The sequence below is a fragment of the Neoarius graeffei genome, chromosome 1 (assembly GCF_027579695.1).
Source record: "Neoarius graeffei isolate fNeoGra1 chromosome 1, fNeoGra1.pri, whole genome shotgun sequence".
Lineage (NCBI taxonomy): Eukaryota > Metazoa > Chordata > Actinopteri > Siluriformes > Ariidae > Neoarius > Neoarius graeffei.
Window position 1 is genome coordinate 117,115,858 of NC_083569.1, and position 5,552 is coordinate 117,121,409.

The window sequence follows — 5,552 nt, forward strand, 5'->3', positions numbered from 1 at the left end:
ATGCTCAGAAAATTAACCCCACCCACTTTCGTACTCGATAGCTGATTGGGTCTCTTTTATGTCTGTTAACCTTCTTCTTAATTTGATTGGACAGAAATTCACTGTATGTAAATTTCACGTCAAGAACGATTGGTCAGAAACACCCACCTATATTTTTGTCATTTTTTCCGATTGTTTATTTGTTTGTGTTTTTTTCCTTTATACTGTGTATAAAGGAAAAAAAACACTATTGCACTATTCCGCACTACCTCATCTTAACAGCTGCTAGTTTGTTTATACTGCTTATTTCAATGTTTACCTGCTATACCTCAAATGCCCTTGACTGTTTGTTTATTTGAACCAATTTGTGTGTATATACATCTCATCTCATTATCTCTAGCCGCTTTATCCTTCTACAGGGTCTCAGGCAAGCTGGAGCCTATCCCAGCTGACTACGGGCGAAAGGCGGGGTACACCCTGGACAAGTCGCCAGGTCATCACAGGGCTGACACATAGACACAGACAACCATTCACACTCACACCTACGGTCAATTTAGAGTCACCAGTTAACCTAACCTGCATGTCTTTGGACTGTGGGGGAAACCGGAGCACCCGGAGGAAACCCACGCGGACACGGGGAGAACATGCAAACTCCACACAGAAAGGCCCTCGCCGGCCCCGGGGCTCGAACCCAGGACCTTCTTGCTGTGAGGCGACAGCGCTAACCACTACACCACCGTGCCGCCATATATATATATATACACTACCGTTCAAAAGTTTGGGGTCACCCAGACAATTTTGTGTTTTCCATGAAAAGTCACACTTTTATTTACCACCATAAGTTGCGGAATGAATAGAAAATATAGTCGAGACATTTTTCTGGCCATTTTGAGCATTTAATCGACCCCACAAATGTGATGCTCCAGAAACTCAATCTGCTCAAAGGAAGGTCAGTTTTATAGCTTCTCTAAAGAGCTAAACTGTTTTCAGCTGTGCTAACATGATTGTACAAGGGTTTTCTAATCATCCATTAGCCTTCTGAGGCAATGAGCAAACACATTGTACCATTAGAACACTGGAGTGGTAGTTGCTGGAAATGGGCCTCTATACACCTATGGAGATATTGCACCAAAAACCAGACATTTGCAGCTAGAATAGTCATTTACCACATTAGCAATGTATAGAGTGGATTTCTGATTAGTTTAAAGTGATCTTCATTGAAAAGAACAGTGCTTTTCTTTCAAAAATAAGGACATTTCAAAGTGACCCCAAACTTTTGAACGGTAGTGTATGAGTGGTTAGTCTACGTCTAGTTCATATCTAGAGTGTTTATACTGTTTTTATATTGTCTGTTTGAGTGTTTAGTCTTTGTCTAGTTCTTGTCTAGTGTTTACACTGTTTATATTGTCTGTTTGAGTGTTTAGTTTTTGTCTAGTTCTTCTTATCTACTGTTTATACTGGTTATATTGTGTTTTTTTTTCAATTATTCTATTTTTATTTATTGCATTGCCTGTTTGCACTGTAGGTCAGAGAGGACTGAAATTTCATCTGTGCTGTATGTTGAGCATGTATAGCATATTTGACAATAAAGTTGACTTGACTTGTGTACATACACTATATTGCCAAAAGTATTTGCTCACCTGCCTTGACTCACATATGAGCTTAAGTGACAGCCCATTCCTAATCCATAGGGTTCAATATGACGTCAGTCCACCCTTTGCAGCTAGAACAGCTTCAACTCTTCTGGGAAGGCTGTCCACAAGGTTTAGGAGTGTGTTTATGGGAATTTTTGACCATTCTTCCAGAAGCGCATTTGTGAGGTCACACACTGATGTTGGACGAGAAGGCCTGGCTCTCAGTCTCCGCTCTAATTCATCCCAAAGGTGTTCTATCGTGTTGAGGTCAGGACTCTGTGCAGGCCAGTCAAGTTCATCCACACCAGACTCTGTCATCCATGTCTTTATGGACCTTGCTTTGTGCACAGTCATGTTGGAAGAGGAAGGGGCCAGCTCCAAACTGTAAAAACAGTCTGCATGCCTCGGTGCTTGATTTTATACACCTGTGGCCATGGAAGTGATTGGAACACCTGATTCCGATAATTTGGATGGGTGAGCAAATACTTTTGGCAATATAGTGTACATGACTGATGTGATTACATTCACATTTAAATTCACAGTTAAAGCCCTGAGCAGAATTTCCTGTTGCATAACATGTCAGTTTTCTGTCATTAGTCTCAAATATGTCTTGATTTAAAAAATAAACCAATAGAGAAAAAAAGTTGAAGAGGTTATTGTCAAGTCAAGTTTGTTTGTAGAGCAATTTCAACAACAGACATTGTCCCAAAGCAGCTTTATAGAATCTGAATGACCCAAGACATGAGCCAATTTTATCCCTAAAGCTAGTATCTCACTGGGCCACGACAGCTTGTGACAAATTGCAAACGCCATTCGCGAGAGAGTTTCAAAAGTGTCTTGAAACATTCGTGGGGCTTCTCAATTTCCTTGCATGAGTCACAAAGTGTCACTCCTTCGTTGCTGAAATTTTGAACATGTTCAAAAAATTCGTGCGACAAAATTTCTCTCAAAATAGCCACAAATGCGTCGCTGGTGTCGCAAAGCCGTCGTGAACCCTTCTCAAGTCAGTTTCCATGAGGCTTCCTTTACTGGGCGGCACGGTGGTGTAGTGGTTAGCACAGTTGCCTCACAGCAAGAAGGTTCCGCGTTCGAACCCAGCGGCTGGCGAGGGCCTTTCTGTGTGGAGTTTGCATGTTCTACCCGTGTCTGCATGGGTTTCCTCCGGGTGCTCCGGTTTCCCCCACAGTCCAAAGACATGCAGTTAGGTTGATGTGGGGCGGCCTTGGGCTGAGGTGCCCTTGACCAAGGTACCTTATCCCTGACTGCTCTCCAGGCACTCTGGTATGGCTGCCCACTGCTCTGAGTGTGTGCGTGTGTTCACTGCTTCAGATGGGTTAAATGCAGAGGATGAATTTCACTGTGCTTGAAGTGTGCATGTGGCAAATAAAGGTTTCCTCTTCTTCTTCTTCCCTGCCTGCCGAGGTGCTGCGACAGCCTGCGACTAGTTGGAGACACAACAATTGCGGTAAAATATGCGAATGTCAATTCAGTGTGATTCCAAGTGAAAATTGTCGCTAATTTGCATATTTTATCGCAATTGTTGTGTCTCCTACTAGTCGCAGGCTGTCGCAGCTCAGTGAGATACTACCCTAATCTATCCCCAATGAGCAACCCCGTGGTGACAGTGGCAAGGAAAAACTCCCTCAGACGACATGAGGAAGAAACCTCGAGAGGAACCAGACCCAAAAGGGAACCCATCCTCACCTGGACAACAGACAGCATGACTATAACATTAACAGTTTTAACATGAAGTCAGTTTCGTTGATGTTATAAACTCTTCATTAATGGAAACTTGAGTGCAAAACTGTTCATGACAACTGCAGTCCCAAAGTTAGCAAGCCAACTGTAGTCCTCAGCCACAAAAGCATTACTGTAAGAGTCCAGAGTGTCTTCCAAGTGTGACTTTCAACTGTCCATATGGGGCCATCCTCCACAGGAGCGATGTGATGAGACTCCAACCAGACACAGGGCATCAGGATGGATTAGGCAGATCTGAGGAGCAGAAGAGGTTAGGATCTCTGGTGTCTCAGGATCGACATGTAACTCAAAGGGACAGATTGGGGGGGGAGAAGAGAGAGAAAACACAGGTTGTTAGGTATGCCCAGTGTCACCTGAATAAGTAGGTACATTATACATTTTGCGCTGAGTACAAGCAGGGACTCCGGAAAAACGAACTATTGTGACCTTGTAGCTTCATCATAGCATTGTTAATGTTTGTATTTTGGAGCTTGTTTGTAAATCCAACAAAACCAATAAAAAAAAACTTGGCAAAACTATTATTATTATTATTATTATTATTATTATGATAACATCTATCCAAACCTGCAGCATTTATACTATTTGGACTAGAGCAGCGGTGACAATTATTGACACCTTTTGGCCATTGCAAAAGTAGAAAAGACTTTTAATATGTAAATTGTGCATGAATAATTATTCAAACTTCCACTGGGAAAAAAAAAGAGTTGATTCCCGATTACTTAGCGTATCAGATCATGTGATACTGTTCCATAATTATCGACACCTTTGTCCACAGTTATCGATATCCAGATGGTTATTCATTAAAAAAAAAATTGGTATGTGGTATTAAGTTAACAAAATATAGTTTTTATTTAAAATTTGTTTTACACAGACTTATATTTAGTCCAAAATATGTTTTATATTGAGATGAGATAAATATATGGATGTCGGTGTTTACGTAAATGAGGAAGTAATTCTAATGTTTGTCAACAAATGAACTGAAAATGTTTAGCCTGCGTCACAAAATCTTTTGTTCCACTTTCTACCCACTTTCTAAGTATTTCCATAGATCACCTTTTGTTAATCATTCGTTGTTGTTTGTATTAATTTCTAGTTTTGTAGTTTACCAATAAATGTCAACAGGCAATTGACATTGTAATCACATGAAAATCCAGGTCAAAGGTTGCATGTCATTCCTCGAACCAAAATATAAAATGTCTGCTGATATTGTAATATGTGGTAGATATTTACAGCAAACTGCAAAAATAAATAAATAAATAAATAAATAAATTTTGAATGGAATAGAAAAATCTGAATATTTCAAGCATGTAATTTTTTTATATGTTCAGAATTTAATTCTGTTCTAATTCTATTTATTGCAATAGGATTCCAAATACTCTATAAACATTCCATTCTGTTATGAATCAGAAAAAAATGATCATAAAGTACAGTACTTTTATTTTTTTTAAAGTACTTCATCTACTTCAACAATGTTACACACAGATCGATCCATAACAGCTGTAAATGTCACTTAATTCCACAGGGTGTTGATAATGGTGGACACTGGTGAAAGTGATCACTATTATCGACACCTCACGTGACTTCTCAAATGCGCGTTTAGATACAAAATGGCGACTGTCAAATGAAAGAGTAAGAAACAAATAGGTTTCGATGGGGAGATCATGAAATATCTGTGAATTTGATCAGTAAAACATGTCCATGATCTTTCCACCATGCTTACCTGCGATGATAACATCCAGGTTTTCCTCAAATTGCTGATCGTACTAAAAAAATTCCATCTCAGGTAATGAGCTGTGTCATCAGATGACAAGATCAAAGGGTGAAGGGGGTCTTCTGGTTGATTAATTAACCATTAATAACTGTTGTAACTGAAGCTCACCTTTGTACAATTGTTTTCTATTGGTCAATCTGAAAAAGTGTTGCTAATTGTAGCTGCCGCTCTATTTTTTAATCTTCTTTTCCTCAGTTATATTGGCCAGACATGACCCCTTGTTTAAACTATCTAAAAATAACACTCACCTCTGTCCCTTTTGTCAAAAACAACCAGGGTTCCCGCTGGGTTCTGAAAAATATCCTCCATTTTTTTCCTTGAAAAATCAAGAAAGAATTATCCTTCACTTTTTCTTCATCTGTATTTTTTTCTAAGTTTCTGACTTATCAAAGTGGACTTAATACAGGTTT